The sequence below is a fragment of the Ambystoma mexicanum genome, chromosome 4q (genome assembly GCF_040938575.1).
Source record: "Ambystoma mexicanum isolate Mex_15411 chromosome 4q, UKY_AmexF1_1, whole genome shotgun sequence".
NCBI lineage: Eukaryota > Metazoa > Chordata > Amphibia > Caudata > Ambystomatidae > Ambystoma > Ambystoma mexicanum.
Genome location: NC_090928.1, coordinates 973,517,197 through 973,537,871, shown reverse-complemented (window position 1 = coordinate 973,537,871; position 20,675 = coordinate 973,517,197). Strand labels below are relative to the sequence as shown.

Sequence of the window (20,675 nt, the reverse complement as noted above, 5' to 3'; positions counted from 1 at the left end):
GCCAAGTGGTCTCACGCCACGTGTGCCGCTGTGTGTCTAACAGACCTCGGGGGACGCAAGAGAGAGAAAATTTTACATCAGTTACATATATACAAAATGAGCATCTTAAAATCAGCAATGACACATTTGATGCCGCCCCTAATTCATTCCCTTTGAATTGGAGGCGACGATTGACCATTGTGACGAATAGGACACCTTAGACCACCATATTTAGTAACAGTATGCAATCTCAAATTTACAGACACCATTATTTATTTGAGGGAACACAGCGCTTCTGTTTTCATGGACAAGCTGCGCGTAGGGGACTGGCACACTGGTTTCGATTCATGCTCTAGAGGTCAGCTTGCTCTCTGGGCCTCACAGTGCTCACAGGGAAGGGGGGCTATAAAGAAGAACATAATTCAAACCCTTTAATATTCGTTTTGTACATTGCTATTCTTTCTAGGAGACTAGCTGGCATCCGTGTACTGATTAAAATGTCTTTCTCCCTGTCTTCAAGGACGTGAGGGAGGAAATTGGGCATTTCTGTCTGGCTCTCCAGTGTAATGTTTCAACATGTCTTTTAGCCTTGGACCATTGAAGTGAAATAATATTTACAGCAAAGCAGTTTTACATGAGGCAAAGTGGCAACGTTAAAGAGAGCAGAGAGAAAACAAAATGGCGATTCTTATCTTAAAATGGCTGCACTCTAGTTGAGCTAATAGCTATGTAATAACTAATGAGCATATATTCTTAACACTTTAAATGAGGCGGTTGGTCTTCGGCCAACCAATTATCATGCATTTCTTTCCGCTCTAGGGGTGTTTCGTTTTTTTAGACTGACAACCAAGCTGCATTTGCGCAGAAACAGCCAAATGGCTGCGCTAACTCCTGTGAGCACCATGGCTCAAAACTGCAGTTTGCAACAACAAAAAAGGCTGCACCGTCCTGCCAAGCACACATCGGCCAGGATGAAACCAGGGGGCACATTGAAGGAGATTGTCAGTGGGTTCGGACAAACAAAAGGAAGAAAGTGGAAAAAGCAGTGTTGCTTTGCTGCAAAAGCCAAAATCTCCATTGAAAAGAAACCCTTTTTCACCTTTAAAAATTGCAGCTGTGACGCTAATTCCCTCTGTTTCTTAAAGCAAAACCAGACATGATTCTGAATTGACAAGCCCTGTCAAACCAACTCTAAAACAGAAAACAACCAGGAACATTACTTACACGGGAAACAGGTTCATTTTCTTTGCAAAAGTATCCAAAACTCAGCTGTTCAGAGAGAGACTAACTAGCTGAGCCATGTCCGTTTCAATGTATCTGTGCTGCAGAACAACTCTAGCATTCAAAAGAATAAATATAGCTGCAAGGCAGTGTGTGAATCTGCGGGAGATGAAAAGTTGAATTTCGGAAGGAAGGCTAGCTGCACCACGTGTAATAAAATGGGCCTTTACAAGCTAACGAAAAACAAATACCCGTGTGTTGGAACAGTACACTGGTGAATGAAAACTTGCCCGTCTTTCGCAATATGAAGGTGTTTGTTGCCGGTGAGACTATATGACATGGGTTATATATGCAACAGGCTTGTTTTAATTCTGGATCTAGGATCAGAAAATAAAGGTTAAAACGATGGTGGCTTGAGTTTTAAGTTGAAAAACAGGTTTTCTGCTTGGAGTGGTGGCACCAAAAGGAGGGCTCTCCCTCAGCAGATACTGACAACCCCCTGATAATTACAGCGTTGAACAGACTTTCGTCTCTGCTAGGACCCTGACAATGACTCTCTCAGGGAAGGAAGTCTGAAGTGTGAAAGGGTAATAAAACATCAATCAAGGGAGAAATCCCCACCATGCAAATGACAGTTGGCAGCAGTTGAAGGGAAGAAAAAAAAGAAACGGACTCAGGGACAAAGGGACTGCCATTTGTTCCCAAAGACTATTTCAGGAATAAAACTTTAAAGACTTCTATGTTTGTAGCAAGACTTAGAAAAATTGTAAACATTTTGCAGTTTAAAAGTGATTTTTTTTTGTGCGATTTCTTTTGAGACATGGTAGAATCCTAACACCTTGGGGACAGAAAGGGCAAAGTACTGAGGATAAACCGAAAAGTATCAATGTTGCAAACATACATTTCTGAACATACATGCCTTGGGATAATTCGCATCTGTGTATAAAGCTATGGAATTTCAGGCCGAATCTTTCATGTTCAAAATTACCAAAGTGTATCAGAAGGGTGAAACAAGGCCCCAAAGACTAGAGGATTAGACTGATATGTACTGCACAAAATATGTAACCAGTGTATATAATTTGCTAAGAGATTGAAATTGTATAAATGTAGTTTTTGGCAGAATCAGATTTTAAGTAAAGTAATTGTGGGAGCTTTTGGACATTGTAAAACTCACCTCATAAACCTGACATCATTCCCTTGGAAATCCAACCAGTTGAGAGCAAGGCAGAGATTAGCACCCCTGTCCAATCCAAGTAGTTTAGAGGCATGCTTAGTTAACCCTGCCCAGCCTGTGCTTTGATTATGTCATTATGCATTATAAATAAGGGACCCTGACAAGACTCTAGACAGACACACTCTTCCCGATTTCCTGTGCTGCGTTCCTGTACCCGTCATCTTCCAGATCCAGACTCCAACTACAAGGCCAAGCATTAATGATCCTACTCCAGGGCCCAGGGCATAACCCAAGCAGTGCTGATCCCATTCCGAGCAAGGCCTCAAATCTAAAAATCCACTAAATCTCCCATTAAAAAGGGGAAAGCTGTGGTACCTTTTCCATCCTGATCCAGTCTGGCTTGCTGCCACTAATTGCATGCTGCTGCCATTCTGTTATCCTGATGACGTGTTGTATCTAGTGACCAGAATTGCCCGTCCAGTCCTTGCCAGCCGGTGACCAGAACCGCACAGCTGTTTGCCAGATGCCCTGCCATGTAGTGACCAGACCTGGTTGACTGTCCAAAAAGCCCAAAACTAAAAAGTGGATTCTGAGTATTTCATCACCCCATAGAAATCCCTTGTATACCTTGTCTTGCATTGTCCTCATCCCACTCCAAGTCATCCTCTCCTCATACTGATAACTTGTCCAACTGTCAGAATGTGCATTTTGTCATTAATTTCCAGCATCAGCGCTGCTTTTCTCTTCATTTCTGTCTTCCATAGATCATTAGCGATATTTTGATTAAATAAAGTAATTTTCCTTAAAGAAAAGGGGTACACTGCGTGAAGGGTTACATCTGCAGCGTAACTTGGAGAATTCACGGGTGGCGTTCCTCTTTTCTTAGTCCTTAAATCTAGTTTAAAGTAAAACTGTTCTTTTCACAAACTTATTTCCTTTCCCATTTCACCATTCCTTTTACTCAAAGCGCACCTCCATCTATATTGCATAAGTCCTTCAATTTATACATATATCCCCAACATAAAACCTGCACTCCAAATCAGTGGATTTCACTGGTTTTGATTAAAAACTGTTTGGGTAATTTTAGGCGGGAATTGCAAAAGTGTAAATTTTAAACGTGTTATTTGACTGCAATCTGTTTTGAACTTCCCACTCATTTCTGAACTGTACGATTTTGGTAATCCATTAGTTGTGATTGTTAGTATCTTTGCATTGTTGCTTTAGTACGGAATCGTATTTGCTTCAAGGTTTTAACACACATTCATTATTGATTTGTCCATGTCAGAGTGTCCTTTCACCACATAGCAAGGAGTTCAAAATCGGTTGTGTCTCTTATTTGGGGAGGGAAGGTCAGATTTAGATTCCGTTTTCAGGTTCTTATTCCAGAGTACCTGCTACTCCTTTGTATCCACTTGGAATTGATTATTGGTGGGTTGAGGGAACATTGCAGGGGGAAATTCTAACTTGGCTGCTATCTGTCCTAAATCAAAAAGTGCTCCTATTCTGCTGCGCTGTGTATATGCTCCACTAAAAAGTCAATCCAGTGCATTGCTCACATTCTCATTGTAACTATCACCCCATTGCTGCCCCATATTAAAAAGTGTGCGATTTCTTTTGAATTTTTGCGGGGATTATTAAACTTTACCAACAGTGCTTTGTCCCAGCCATCTTGTATGGCTTGGAAGCACTAGCCATACAGGATCTGAATTGGCTCAATATATTAGAGGGACAGTACTGGCACGCAGTACTGGGTATGGGCCCAGCTTGTCCTGTTCAGTATCTAAGGTTGGAACTGGGTTTAACTTCACTGAAAGGCATGGCCTTGCGAGCACAAGACGTGTTCTATTTGAAAGCCATTTCCACTTTATCATGTAAATTGCTTAGCTTGGCTGGTACCAACTTTGATAACGAAAGTCACCTCAGGATAATAGCTACAAACAGTTAAATGAGTCCCTTTTTGCCGATATAGACTGGTCTTATGACAAGAAGCGAACAATGCCATTTATACACTTTAAAAAAATTGTTCATACAAAAAATGAACAGATGGGATTGGACCCAGAATTATATCCATTTGACCACCCTGAAGGGGTAGGAAGCTGTAACGCATGTAATCCATAGATACAGAAAGCCCCAACAATACTTGATACTATGCCCAGATCCGGAGGTACGTCAATTTATGCTAAGGCTGCGGACGAATCAGCTACAGGTACTAGCAGTCGTTGGACCTCGGTTGGGCATTTTACCAAAGGACAGGTGCTGTTGTATCTGTGAGATGGGAGAACATCCGGAAACTACTAGGCACATTTTAACATTGTGCCCCCGACTGGTCCCACTGTACATGTGTATTTTGGGAAAGTTGGTAAGCAATTATGATGCTTGTGGGATGTTTCACCCACGCATCCAAGCCCTACAACATAATCGTGCATTTCTGGAAGCGGAAACATAATGGCCGCTGGAAAGCATGCTGCTTGCCAGAAATCATCCAAAAATGCACAGGGAAAACATGAAAAATAGGTTGCCATCCATTTTTGCCTGCGTCAATGATAATACAAGAGACCATTGCCAGACCCTATCCTTTGGCTGCACACAGAGCAAAACCAGTGCAAAGGAATATGGTGCTGTTCAAAATCCGTTTTAATTGATGTCAAAAATTGCTAAAATCATGGGCACGAAACCACCAAACAAAAAATCCAACTTCTGGTTGGGTGTTCTACATTACTCTACTGCAGAATCCACATCAATACAATGTTAGCAAGGATCATATGCCATCAAGTAAAATCCCCTTTTTGAAATGTATTAATTCAAGACAGCTGGCAAAAATGGGTGCAATACCGGTGTTTGCCACTGACCGGCGCTGGTGATCTAAACTCTGACAGGAGACCTGTATTTCAGGAGCTAAAAAGGAACCCGAGTTAGCTGGGACTTCAAAGCCTTGCTTGTCCCCGGGAAGTCTTCACACCTCAGAACTCCACACAAGAAGGCAGGAAATCACAAGTTTGTTAATCGAATGCAGAGTGGCACCCTGGTCTGCTGACCTCAGTCACGACAATAGACTCCTTCAATTAAACAGAATATGCTAATTTGGGTGTGCCTGAACAACTGCTCTGGGGGAAGGCAAGATATCTGATCTCTGAGTCAGAACCAAGTTCCTGGAGGCGGGGAGAAACAAATGGGTGTACTGAAGGGGAGGCAAATGTATATTTTATTAAATTGTTTATAAAATATTGTATCAAGTTGACAGAAATGTACAATTTGGGGATTCTTAATATGAAAAATGCACTCACAATTTGAGACTAATCTGAACTCTGTACGATGTTCTGAGACCAAACCCCATAATTATTATTAAAAGAAAGCACACTTGTGCCTGCACTACTTTGCGCCAACGTTGGTGAAAGAACGATTCTCATTCAAGATTGTTGGTTTTATCCGTTTTTATGTTATTTGGAAATTTTAGCCCTTTTAGGATGACACGTGTTTCGGCGTTTAATACTCCGCCTTTTTCAAATCCGGGCTATTCACAGTCATAGAAAATGAAAAAATACAAAAACACAAAAGACCAAAGTGAGGTTCATGAGAATCATAACCTCCTGTGATTTGACACTTGTTAAAGAGTTGTGAATTTTTCGTGCCCTAGAAGCGAGATTTAACTGTCATTTTAAAGCAAGAACCTAAGCTTTCCAACAAACCCAATACGACATTCCAACGCCTTATAGTTTTTCCGTAATCGCGATCGACGCACTTGGAAAAAGTGCCACGAATTGCAATTTGACTCAATTTCACCACTTGTAAAAATCGCTGCTTCTTGCTTTCCACTGCTGAAATTCGTTTTCACTCTGATAATCATTCCTGAATCATTGCCAGTGTTGACCTGAACTAATTCAAAGTAGCCGTCACCTACCCTGAATCTTCTATAGGGAATTAAAATCATTTGTAGCATATTTTTCACTTCATTGCAACCACATTTAAAAGTATTTGGCCTGTGTTTTAAAATCATCCCTGTTTCTCTAAGCTTGCTGGGGGGGGGGGGTGAACTGAACTGCTTTTGATTGTATTCCTTCCTAAAAACCTGTGTGCCCTCATTTCCATCTCTTCATATTGCATACGGGGGAGTAAGGAAAAAGTGATCAGATTATCTCTTGTTGAAACCATATCCAGTTTATTTCTGTGCTGCATTCTTTCCATCATTGCTTTTCCTTGAAACCATACAAAGTATTCTCTGCTACCTTATCCTTTCTAAACCAACTCCTAAGTAATTATCGAATTGTGCTAATGTAATATCCATTATTGATCACTGTTATATTCATGTGTGCTATCAAATATTAATTTATTCATAAAAGTGATATATATATATTGTTTAATTTTTCCAATAAACCTTTTAATTTGCAAAACAAACCTACTTCTTAGCTCAGTGAGGTCAGGGGGATTCAAAGAGAGGGGCGTTATATGAGGGTTTATCATCCAGATTTAAGAACTTGGCATAAAAATATATAAATAAGGGCTTCCATTGGGCATCCCAGACTAGACATTGACTTAGTTGGATTGCTGAATTGAAGTCACATACTATTAAGGGAGAGTCCTTTTAGGATTATTGTCTAAATTCGGACTCAATTGGGACTCAGTAGGCACTATATAGGGTTTGGGTTAGAGTTAAAAGTTTATTACCAAACCAGCCAACTGTAGCGGAACTTAGTGTGGCTCTGTAGGAACTGGCCCTAGTGTTTGGTGCTTAGGGTTTAGTGCTTAGGGTTTAGTGCTCAGTGCCTAGTGCTACATGTCAGGTACTTTGTGTTGTGAGTTTAGGGGTTGTATATGATATGATGTATATGATGTGTGACACACATTTATTAATGTATTGGATTTGGATTTACATGTTTGAATTTTATACTATTTAATGTGTAGATTGTATGTATCAAGTTATTGGATGTATTGGTATTTTGTATTGTTTGTGTAAAGTTCAAATTTGAACTAATTCACAATAAATGTATTATTTGAATTTTAAATAAATATTACATTTGACTAACCAGCCTGGTTCATGGCCCATTGTGATACGGGTCATTTGAAAAGGCGGGGTGATGTGAGTGGTGTATCATCCCAAAATTGAATCCACATAAATAAGGAGAAAAGCACCTCAGTTCGGCACTACATACTAGGCCGAGAGCAAGGTGTGCGTGTCGGCTAATTCAAATCCTTAACATTACAAACGGGCTCTGGACAAAGAAAAAGGCAGAAGGGTCAGCTTATGTTAATTAAAAAACTTCATATTCTTTATTTAATTATACATCTTTTTTTCAAAACAAATGTATAAACATTGGAGTAGTTCTTCTAGTCACTCTTCAATGCACGTCCAATATCCAAAGCATGTAGAGCACACGCAGAAAAACATTTATTCATTTTAATGTGCAAAGAAAGATTTTCAAGTAAAGTGCAAAAGTCCACACGTGCAAATATGCATATTAGTCATCAGCTTTCACCATTCTAAAACTCTTTATTTGGACATTCAAGTAAAACGTCTACTAAAGGTATTCGAGAGGTGCCACAAACCCCTCTATAGTTTCCAAAAATCCCTTGTCCATAGTTTCGACGGGAAACGCATCTAAAACTCGACAGAGCTGATCCGGTCTTCCTCACAACTTGAAACACAGTGAGATATTCTCTCTTGTTATTGTTCTCACCATCCCATATTGTGTCTTGATTGTAACTAAACATAGAATTAAATATACAAAAGACACAATTAAAACCAAACGCTGATACTTCGCCAAGTCTTCCCAATGTCCTTTGAACTCCCATTTACCATGAGAGCAACATTCATCAATTTCTTGTTCCACTCTACTAGCCAAACCGGCAAGTATTTCGCAGCTATTGGTGCAGAATTAATGAATGTTATCTTCAAAGTAAACAGGAAAAACCAGAATAAACCTTTCATATTCCTTGGATGTAGAACCACGTAAAGCACAGCATATTGGTAACATGGAGCCGTGAAACACCAATCTTTCCTCCTAGAGTGTATATTTGTAGCTTTGCGCCATTTCTTTCTTTAAAACTGTTTACAAAGGCGCATCGAAGATAATCCCAAAAGCTAAAGTTAGACTCATGAGTCCTTGTACTAATAAACTATAAGTTTAACACTATTCTCATCTGTAAGTAAAAAACCCTTCCAGCAAAGTAAAAGTGTGCTTCCACAGTTACCTTCAGTACATATTTATAAAGGACTGACCTTTTCATCTAATCCGTTTGTTTTTATCCCAAGGCTACCAAATATTGCCATATACTAATGACCAAAGTAAACACTGGCTTGACAAGATCACATTCAAAACGTCTTGCAAAACGTGCACCTTTTGGAGGAAGGCATTAACTATTTCTCCTTGTTGCGTTTGCTTCGCCGTTCTTCTCAATCTAAACCAACAAAACGTGAAAGCATACCCGTGTTTGGTAACCGCAGTTACAATCTGCCTGCAACTCACCGGTAAATGACAAAGCTGAACGATTAGCAATCAAAGACAGGCTAACATTATTTCCTTGTGAAACAATGATTAACAAACAGGGGACTGCTTGTATCTCTCATTCACTCGACCTGGCTAGTCATGACAATCGCCAAAGAAAGGGTACTGTTAATGGTCCGATGGCTGAAGAGCTCTCGCACAAATTTTGAGTCATTGCTTCCCAGCACGCTACGAACTATAATAATAATAATAATAATAATGTCCCATGTATTCCATAAAGGGACTTTACAGTTTAAGCATTTAAGTAGGTGCCAGCATAGTATTTAATGTTGGAAATATTATAAACATAAGGACGATATGTATATATATTCTCCAATTATAGCTGTCATGAACTCATCGACTGCAATTTCTTCAACACATACGAAAAAAGCATGTCTTTATTGTAGCAAAGGGATATCGTACAGTTTTTTCTCCACTTATTATAAAATCAAACAGTAAGCATGCCACAGATACTGTAGCTGGAAACATCTTAAGGACACGGAGTCTATTCTCCTTGTAAATTCAGGCCATGTATGTAGGTAGCTCTGAGTGTGGTAGAGCCACCACTGTTCTCTCTGGGATAATCTGGTGTCAATACTGAGTCCTTAATTTCCATGAATCATATCAATTGGCCACCATTTTAAATTCACCACAATTGTGGTTCTGCTCAAAAGAATGGGCAACCAATGTTGCAGCAGTGTTTTTATTGCGGATTTTGGATTTGTGCTCCGTAATTCTTAATTTGATTGCTCTAGATGTTTTGCTGATATACGTTTTCTCGCAAGGGTAAGTTATTACGAATATATAACATTTCTCTTAATGTTACAGGTGGTGTATTTTAAAAACCAGCTCTTCTGATTTTTTTTTTTGGTAACACGATTTTTGGGTTTTTTGCATTTACAAAACAAAACACAACTTGGACTCTAAGGGAGTCAGACAACAACAACTAGTACTAGTCTTCGGATCCAAGAAACCATACACATTGATCATATTGCAAAAATCTCAGCAGTATCACCTCATTTACATGGGTTATGAATTAATAGAGTTCGTCATTTTATTGCACATTTTACCATTTCTGCCAGTTTTTTTGGGCTTTTCCCAGACATCCTCTGGCTCTATATACCTGCTATTCCATTGCTATGCATATATTCACGTCTGTCATCCATTGCTCAAATTGCAGTGTCACATCAGATCCCCATAATTTCGCTACAATTCTCTTGATAAATGCTGTTGTGGTAGAGATAAACACCTTCTCATATCGTGTCATTTCCCCCTTATCCTCCACCCCAGTAATAGTAATTTGGGTTCTCTGGGGACTACACGTCCCAAGACTCTCGTAAGTTCATCACAACATTGCTGCCAGTATCGTTGTATTTGGGGGCAATCCCACAGTATGTGGAAGAAGGTGCCCTCTACGTGCTGGCAACGCAGGCACTTCGTGTCTGCAATTCTGCCCCAGCGATAGAGCCACTCTCGGGTAGTATATTCTATGTAATATTTTTAGCTGGATAAGGCGGAGTCTAGATGATGTCTGTTTCGCGGTGGTGCATCAGAATTGTGACCCATTTCTCTGGCAGAATGCTGCCCACATCCCTCTCCCATTTAGACTTCAGGCTTAGTAATTCAGGTGTAGCGAAGATGGTTATAGCACTGTACATAAGAGGTGATTCTGGTGTCAATTCGCTCTAGGACTATATTTCTCTCGATGGGAGTACATTAAGGCATGTCAGAGAGGGCCTGGAGATGGGTTTGTAATTAATGTTTTGTGTATAATATCGTTCAGTATCAGGGAGATTGAACTTATGTACTAGGTCTACAAAGGGCATCAATTTACCTTCTGCAATTGCGTCTCCCATTTTTGATATTCCTGATGACACCCAGTTTGGCCATCCAGGGAGTCTGTTCACCTTAGGGAGATTTCTGTTTCCCCATAAGGGTTGTACCGGGGTGATTTTCTTATCACAGCTAACATAACTGTGGGTCTCCGTCCAGATCAAAGTCACATGAGTTAGCATGTTCCTAGGGGTTAAAGCACTTGCTCTTTGGTAGACGGATTCCAGCGGGGGCAGTCTTGGTCTTGTGTCGATACTGTCCTTATATGTGGTAGCGACGCGTCACTGTGTAACATATCGTTTAGTACTGCCATCGGACTCACCCAGTAGTATGTCTGCAGGGAGGCAACCCAGTACCTCCCTCCCATATGGACCTTTGAAGTGTCCGGAGAGCTATTCGTGGGTGTCCACCTCCCCACAGGAGCTGATTATGCATTCAATTTTGTGGAACACATTTGTTGGAATGTGAAGTGGGGCGTTCTGCAGAATATATAGGAAAATGGGAAGGGCCATCATTTTGAACAGCGCATCTCTGCCTAAAAGGGTTAGTGGCAGGGAGATCCAATGGCGCATGTCTTCTGTGAACCTCTATAATTGAGTGATGGTTCCTGATCACATATTCATTTAAATTTTTGTGATCTGTATACCCAGCTATCGAAAATGGTCTTTTTCAATGTGGTAAGGGCAGTCAATCGGGACGACATCGGCCACCTAGTTAATCGGAAATAATATGGACTTGGACCAGTTTGCCCTCAGTCCACTAAAAGATCCATATTGCTTCAGTAGGCATGTTACTATAGGACAGGAAGTGGCCGGGTCCTTTAGGTATATTAGCAGGTCATTTGCATACAGGGAGACCTTGACTTCCCATCCATCTGTCCAATGAAAACCACTTCATGATTGCGTATCTCTCAATAGACTGGCTCGAGGCTCTATCGCCAGTGTGAAGAGCATTGCAGATAAGGGGCAACCCTGCCTCTTTCCATTTCCCAGTGTGAACAGTTTTGATGGCCAGCCATTTACCGCAGTCTCAGCTTCGGGTGAGTTGTAAAGAAGTTGTCCCCAGCCTATTTATTGTTCGCCAAAACCCATTTGGCGCATTATTTCCCATAGTGCCTCCCAGTGTACCGAATCAAAGGCTTTTTCAAAGTCTATTGCCAACAGCGCTACGGGGCCTTGGAGGGTAGATGTTCTTTCGAGTGCCGAGTGTAGTCTATGTATGTGCATATGCGCGAACCTTCGCGGCATAAAACCACACCGGTCCGGGAGTATCAGTGATGTAATGACTCACTCTAGACGGTTGGCTAGTATCTTTGCTGGGAGTTTGGTTTTGCTGTTTATAAGGGAGATTGGTCTGTATGAACTGCATTTATCTGGGGGTTTACCAGCTTTGGGTATCACAATTATGGTGGCTTTCCTGAGGTCAGCGGGAAGGTGACCCTGTTCCTTCAAGTTCAGATACATGCGCAGCAAGTGTGGGGCTACCTCAGTTGCCCCCATCTTCTTCCAGATCTCATTCGGGAAACCATTCGGTCCCGGGGTCTTCCCTGTTTGGAGCTGCGAGACATTGCCGCCATCAGTTCCTCCTCCGTGATTTCTTTTCTAGAAGGATCTTCTGTTCAGTACTAAGGGAGGGAAGGTTAATCACATCTAGTATTGCTGTGTCAAAGGGAGTGTCGGGGGTTTTATACAATTCTGCATAATAAATTGCAAAGCCCTCAGCTATGTCCCGGTCAGTTAATAGTGGGTCTGCGTTATCTGGTTTGATCCATCTAACCTGTCTATGTCCCTCACCTCCACACTCTAGCCACGCTAGCATTTTACCTGCTTTATCATCCGTTTCATATATTCTGGCATGCATCGCTCTATGTGCTTGTTTGGTACAGTCACCATACACCCACATGCTCTCTGTGCCACTAGTAAAAAGAGTCAGAGCGGGCGGATCCAGCTTCCCTAATCTCGCACCCACTCACTGGAACGCCCTACCCCCCACTATCCAAGGTGAGGCCTCCCTCACCACCTTTCGCAAAACTCTGAAAACTACCCTCTTCACAAAAGGCCCGACACACCAGCACAAATACCTATCATATTGGTTGTAATATATGACCAAATGCAATATCTGTAACAGTATGAAGTTTTTTTAAAAAAAAATTTATTAACTTTATTTCCATTTTCAACAATAATGAAAATATTACATATGTATAAACAGCCGATGAATCAGTAATACACTGTCAAATACATGTAATTAAAGCTTCGATCGAAGAAAATATCACATATCTGTTAAACCCTATTCACAAATAACAACCCCACATTCACAACCACACAGAACAAAACAAACACCCACCCTCACAATATCATTCTTGAGACAAGATACAACACCTATAGACCCCATCAAACCAAACAACCTTCACCCATAACGATCATTACATTTCCCCCATTGTTCAACATAACCTGTTTCCTTGTGCAATTTACAGAACATAGTCTTTTCGTAGGCAGAAAGAACACATCAAAAATCCAGTCCTCTACCGAAGGTTTCTTCCTCGTCTTCCAGACTTTCAATATCTGTTTTGTAGCCACCAACAAAACCTTGGCGATCCAACTCGAAGTTTCCCAATCAATTTTATAACCCGCGGTCAATAATTGCAAAATAATTGCGGATGAGTTCCTTGGATAAGTAATGTCCCAGATCCGATCAATCCTATCAACCACATCACACCAAAAGTTCTTGACTCTCTCACAGCCCCATAACATATGGATTAACGTACCCTTCTCCTTCCCACAACCCCAACAACTATCATTATCAGTCATACCTAGAGTACATATACGAGACGGAGTCCAATAGATTCTACCCAAAATCCTCTGATGAATATATCGCAGTTGCATATCTACTTTAGCCCTAATGAAGTTTTGTAGTATTCATAATGTGTCAACAACCGCGATCATGCCTGTACCCTGTAACCAAGTTATTGCAAGTAACAGCGCCTCAATGCCCCTGGGCTGCTTGCTTGCTATATAAATATAAATAAATAAGTCCAAGGCTACGTTTTGTAAGCGTTTCTGAGCTAGTATAAGTGGTCGGTGTGTGTCAGGCAGTCGTGTGCAAGATGGGACTCTTCCGCTTGTTTAACTCTCATTTCAGTTTCTTCCAATGTTTTCTTGTGTGGTTTTTTGTGGGCTGTAGTCCAGGAGCGAATTTCTCCTCGGAGTACTGGTTTGTATGTCTCCCATAGCACTCCAGGGTTTTCCACGGACCCGGTATTTAGTTCAAAATAAGTCTTGGTAGCTGTTTGTATATGTTCTATGAGGTCTGGAAAGCCCAGGTAGTAATTGTTGAGGCGCCACGTCGGCGGTGGACGCGGTCTCGTTGTCGTCAGCTCTATCAGTAAGGGGAAATGGTCTGAGATTCCTCTCGGAAGCAGCGTCGGTGCAACTGCTTTATGTAGGTCTGTCGCTGGGAGGAAAAAGTAATCTAGGCTCGACAATGAGGCATGGACACCGGAGTGGTAGGAGTATTCTCGTGTATCAGGATGTAGGTCTCGCCACACGTCTTTTAGTCCCAGTGCAGCAGTAAAGGTAGCGAGTTTGGTATGGGTCCTAGAATTCCTCCCTCTTAAGTGTGTGCGATCCATCCCCATGGCCATGCCTTCATTGAAGTCGCCCCCTAGAATCAGAGTGTCTGATGAATCTTTGGGGAGTACATGTGTAATATAATTTATCAGCGCAGTCATAAGTGAGGTGGGTGAGTAGACTGCTATCAAACCAATGGTTTGGTTCCATAACGTCCCTGTGGCTATACAAATCTACCCCCCCCCCTGTGTCTTGCATCACATTGGAAAGGGTGAAAGGAAGCGGTTTATGTAGTAGTATAAGTACTCCTCGTGAACCCATGGTAAAACCAGTGTGTATGGCTATGCGGTAATTGGTGAGCTTAAATAAGTTACAGGTTGTGCCTGCCATGTGGGTTTCTGTGAGGAACACTACGTCCGGTGAATGTCTTTTCAGGAACTGTGTGACTAGTCTTTTTAGACCACTTCCTAGTCCATTGACATTCCATGTCAGGAGTTTGTGTTCTGACGTCACTGTTAATTGAGGCCATCATGAGTGGGGTGGGTACTAGTAAGCGCTGCGCCGTGTCTTCTGGGTAGATAGTAACATAATGAGTCTATGATGTAATTTGAATTTAGAGGGAAACTTGTGAAGTAGTCTTTGGATCCATGCCTAATAACACATTCCCCCCCCCCCATACTCCACCCAACTTGAAGCATCTGTCGCCCGAACAATAAATGACAGCTGAGAGAAAGAACAAAGGAATAATCAGCTGCCAGTCAAACAAACCACTCTTCAATGAAACATGTCCCCAACAAGCCCTAGAGCGTGTCCAAACCTTTGGTCCTGGGACAAAGGTTCACTCCAGACAGGGGGTGAGACATCTAGGACGGCAGCTCAAATATGGTCTATTCTTGGTCTCCTTGATTGTATATCATCTGTTCGTCCCCCACACAGATCTCTCTTGGGGTGGAGATGGTGTCATTGTGTACCGTCTATCCGCCCCTGGGCATTACACTCCACTCCTTCTCGAAGTGGCAGGTCACGATCTTGTGCCGGTGGCTACATCTGTGGTGGGCCTCTTTCTAGTGCAGCCCGGGGGTTCCTGTATATGTTGCTCAACATTGTTCTTTAGTCCACCTTCAATGTGCTGCTCAGCCCACTTCCAAGCTTCTCTGGAGTCTGAAGGACAGTCGGGCCCTTGTGGAATATTTTGAGTTGGGCCAGGAATAGGCCATATTTCACCTTTAGGTTTTGCAACAGTCTCTTGAGCTGGTCAAACGATTGCCAGGCCTTCTGTACCTCTCTGGTGTAGTCCAGAAAGGAGGCAATTTTTAATCCATTATAGGTCAGTGTGCCTTTGGAGCGTGCCCTGTGGAGCAGCGCATCACGATGCCTGTAGTTCAGGAGTTTGGCAATCACTGTGCGTGGCGGGGCGCCGGGCACCAGACGCCCAGTCGGCATGCAGCAAGCCCTTTCTATGGAGAAAAATTTGGAGAATGAGTTTGGTTTGAACATGTAGGTGAGCCATTGTTCCAGTAATAAGTCCATGCTCGGTCCCTCTGTTTTCTGGCAGTCCCGGGATCCGAACGTTGTTACGCCTCCATCTTCCCTCACTTTCATCCACCCTTCCTCCATCGTTTTTAGCCATGTCGTCATGCCGGCCAGCTGTTATCGTACCTCCCGAAGCCAGTATTCTGCCCCAGAGATGCGGTGCTCTGCTTCGCTTGTACATGACCTTAGGTTTTGCAAGTCGTGACGCAGGAGCGAGACATCCATCCTAATGCCAACTATTTCTTGTTCCATAGAGGCTTGTGAGTCTGCAATAGCAGCTATAACGTCTTTTAAAGAGAGCATGGTTTCTGCTTCAGCCATTGTGTCTGGTTGGTCTTGTATGTCTTGGGCTTGCGTGATTTACGTATATTGGTTGATCTTGCTCTGCGTGGGCTGTTTCCTGGCTTTATCTTTTCCCATATTGGGTACGACCTCTGTCTATTTGGAATGTAGGGAGCAGCTGGGTGAGCTAGCACGGTTTCACACGACGCAGGTGAAGCCTCGTTGCAGGCCTGCAGTCCTCCGTTAAGATGCTTTACCTTCAGCCTCTAGTCAATGTTGCTCCTTCTCTCCATGCAATGTGTTGGCTTGTCTGGGTGCACACACCTCAGCGCTAGACTGTCTCCAAAAATGTGGGCTTGGAGTAGGGTAGTTCGCCCCATCACCGCAGTTTGCTCCCTTCCTTTTGTTGCGGTTTCAGTCTAACAGCGGTTCCACACTGAAATTGCCAGGCGCTGTCACTTAGTCGGCAGCTTGCCTGTCTCGCACCCTGAGCGGGTTGTGCGTTCTATGTAGCAGTAGACATTCTCTTTGTTCCCCCACATATGAGCCATAGTGTCCCCTGGTTTAGCCCGTTCAAGACATCCAGCTTGTCCCCACTACTCGTGATCCCGGGAGGGGACCGTTTGTTGCACAGTTTAGCCTCTATTACATGTAGAACCAATGGTAAGGGTAGTCCCAATTGCTGTCCTCTGTCTGTATTGCAGATTGAGTTATTATTCAGTGTGTGTGGCCGCACTGGCGTATAGATAGTGCTGCTAGTGTGCCAGTTGGTGAACACTGTTCCCCTCGCATGCTTGCCAAGTGCCCACTGGATCCAATCAGAGGGTCCCAACACCCATTTACCAGAAATCCCCATTCTCAATGATAGCTTTAATATGGTCTGTTCTAGACAATAATTGCAGTCTGTATTTGTAGGTAGGGAATGCAGTTCACCATATGCAGATTGCTGGTTATTCCATTTTTTTGCTAATGTGCAGTGTTTCGATGTTCACCGCACACAGACTACAGTCTTGCTGTCCCTGCCCTCTGTTGCGGTTGCGTTCCAGATCTAAAGCCAAGCGTTGGAGGATGGGGTGTCCGGGAGTGTCTTGGTGTTGTTTCTGTTCCTTGCTATATCATGTGCAGTATCGCTCTTCTCACATATGCCTCTGTTAGATGATTCAGTCGACCGCTTGCTGTCTCAATTCTGGTGCCATTTCCTGCTCGCTATGCAGGGGGTCCACTTCTCGCTGGGGGACTCAGATCTATGGTACCCCTTTGTTAGGCACTCGACACCATATGATATGCCGCCGGATCACTTCTGTCTGAATCAGGGGTATTTCCAGATAGTCTTTATGTTAATGTGGATCTAATCCTGTAGGGGCTATGGCTGGGCGCCCTTGGGACTCACCAATCTTGTTGGGTTGCGTGCAGCGTTCTCTCGGAGCACCACCGTCGTCGTCCCTTGTCCGCCTAGATAGCTTGGCCAGTGCAGGATGAAGTGCGCTTCTGAATATGTAGTGCATAGCAGAGAGGTAGCACCGGTCTGTGCGTATCGTGTGGCTTCCCATGTGAGGCAACTCCCTGGCCTGTGTGGCCTAGGCCCAGGTCTCCCGGCATGGAGCTGTGGTGCAGGATGTCAGTAGGCTATCTATGCATCAGATGGAGCCCGGCTCAGCGTGTTATGGCATCAGCTCTTATGATTAATCAACACAGAGGTAAATGCTGAAGTAGAGTAGCAGTGACAACATCCCCCGCATGGAAAATGGCCAATGATTGGCTATAATCCCCATGTGGAAGCAATCGTGGGTTGTTTATCACATGTTGAGCCCCCATCGACTTTAAAAATCCATTCTTTCAAGTTTTTGCCTTTCTTAAAAGGTTGTTCAGTTGCAATAGATGCCAATGTTTAGAAAATACTATTTTGATCTCATTGTGGTTGGTATTGTATGTCATGGCGCATACTAAGCGATCTTTGGTGTCATCTTTGTTGGTCTTTTTTAGCCAACAAATTATCCCTGTGTTGATATCTGGCTTTTTTTTGGACTGTTTCAATAGTTTATGTGGATACCCTCTTTCCAATATTATGTTCTGTATTGTATTAGATTGGATCGAAACGTCCTCCATTTTAGAACAGTTATGTCTTGCCCTCAGAAATTATCCTTAAGATGTTCTTATGTAGCGCTTGAGAATGAAAGCTATCAATGTAATATGGTGCTCCTGTCAGATTCATTGCAATATAGATCAACTAAGATATGCCCATGAGCCTATTGAATCAAAAGATCAAAAAATTGTATTTGTTTTTTATTTGTCTGCATAGTGAAACGTAGGCTGGGGTTAAGTGCATAAATCCACTGCAGAAATAGATAGTGATCGCCTCTGTTACTATGAGAATGCATTACTTACCGTAAAAGCATTTCTGATGATTGTATCTGCTTGGATTCACATGCTGTGCATAGGTCCGACATCCAGTGGTCACTGCGGAGTATTGCATTTTGTTTTTCGTAGTCGAAAAGGGGACGTCAAGATGTTATTAATGTAGTGCTTATAAAATGTAAGCGCAACTCTGTATGGGTTTGTGTGTCAAAATGTTAAGTTGTTCGAATTTCCACATGTATGAAGTAGCATAATTCGGGGCAAAGGCAATCCCCATCGCTGTCCCTTTTGTGTCTGCATGTGATAAGATTACTTAAATCTGAAGAATTTTTTTTGTTAGTGTCATCTCTAGTAATTCTACCAGAAAGTCACTGGGGATAGTTTGTGGTGCTTTCCTTTCTTCCAAAAAATGTCATGATATTAGCAGATTCCATCTGGGGGATATTAGAATATAGGGATTTCACATCTAATGTAATGAGGATGTCAGTATTGATGTCGTAGGGTAAATTCTCTATCTGGTTAATTACATTTGTGGTATCCGCCAGATATGTCGAAGATTTTGCTGCCAAAAGTTTGAAAAAAAGTCAAAAAATTGTCCAATTGGTTCCAGGATAGAACCACACAGTGATACTATGGGTCTTCCTGTGTGATTGAGGGGGTTTTGTGCACTTTGGGTAATATATAGAACAGAGGAGTTCCAACATTGTCTGCAGTCAGGAAATTGAATTCTTTTTCGTCAGAACACCCCCTTCAATGGCTCTATTGCAATGCTCCACGTCTTTTTTTATACTAGCTGCAGGGTTCCCTTTCAGTTTAGCATAAAAATCGGTGGTGTTAAGTTGTTTCATGACTTCTAAATGATATTTCTTTGTGTCTCAAACTACTATACACCCGCCTTTTTTCAGCTTTTTTTTTTTTTTTTTTAATCACGACCGATGGGTCGTTTCGTAAAGATGAGAAGGTGTTCGACTCAGCTTTGGAAAAGTTGTAGCTGGGATGATCTTCTCTTTCTTGCAAGTCCTAGATGGAATGAAAATCTCTTAAAATCTCTTTTTTTAAGTAGCAGTTTATTTAGAAACCTTTTGTAATGATTGTGTAAAAGAAGATTTGGGTTTAAAAGGGCTATTACCTAAACTCAAAGAACCCCCTGTACTTCTAACCCGAAAAAAATCTTTTAATCGTATGTTCTGGAAAAAAGTATGCAATTGGATTTCCGCATCCATTCTGCTGATATTTTTTATTGGCATAAATGACAATCCCTTCTCCAATATCTCCTGCTTAGTCAATATTTTGTCTGAGATGGTATAGATAACTGATCATTCTTCTACCGTCTGTAGGCACGTTTCCGTGTCTCGAACCAGGTGGGGAGTAGTGAAGGGTCTTTCTCTTGCGGTGGAAAAGGGAGTTCTTGAGGGGGATATAGAGTCAGATGCCAAGCGGGGTGCATAATTAGAAGGCAAAGGATTGCTGAACTGCCTGTTGCTGGAAATATTGTCTCCCTCTCGAGTATCCCCGATTTCTGTATCTGCGGTTTGGTTTATGTCCCCTCATTAATTTTCGATAAGACATGTCGCCATCATCCGAAGATGTATCGGCGAAAGTAACTCTTTTTCCATAAGTGCTTTGTCCTTGCATCTGGATCACACCAGTGACTAGGGCCTTGATAGTCTAGACCGAAATATGGATAGGCTGTTTCTTTAGTAAAGGTCTTTGGATCCTTTAACAATTTTTTTGTTTGTAGTACTTTTGATAAACTCAGTTTGTTTTTCAATCATTTCTAGTTTTTCTTTGATATTTAGTATTGTATTGTTATCAGCAAAGGCTAATTCTGCCCTTTCAATCTTCTCCTATTTTCACATTTTTTAATGCAGTATTAAATTGTGAGGAGCACCCAGTCGCGGCTACATTTTGTGGCAACTCCTGTAAAGGAGTTTTTATATTCCTCAACATCCATGAACAATCAAGGTTAATTTCAAACCAATAAACCTATCTGTATAATGTTTTTCTTCAAATATTCTGTCAGAAGGTGACTATGCATCACAGTTCTGAACTTCCTTTTCTTCGATTTAAGAATATCGCTTGTGATATTGAGATAATCACCAGTAACACTGCTGTTATTCAAATTTTCAAAAAATGACGGAACATGAATGGCCTCTGCCAACTGTTCATCATTGAACAATACTTTTTCTGAAGCTGCCATGTCAGAAAGGTTAATGTTAGGCAATATATTGCCGTTAACTATCTGTTGGTGCT

General features: G+C 42.1%; 1 protein-coding gene across 1 annotated transcript in view; it reads right to left on the bottom strand.

Moving 5' to 3' along the window:
• Nucleotides 1–20,675, bottom strand: part of PPP2R5A (protein phosphatase 2 regulatory subunit B'alpha) — a 1,092,153-nt gene that overhangs the window by 655,731 nt on the left and 415,747 nt on the right. The gene's annotated exons all lie outside the window — the stretch shown is intronic.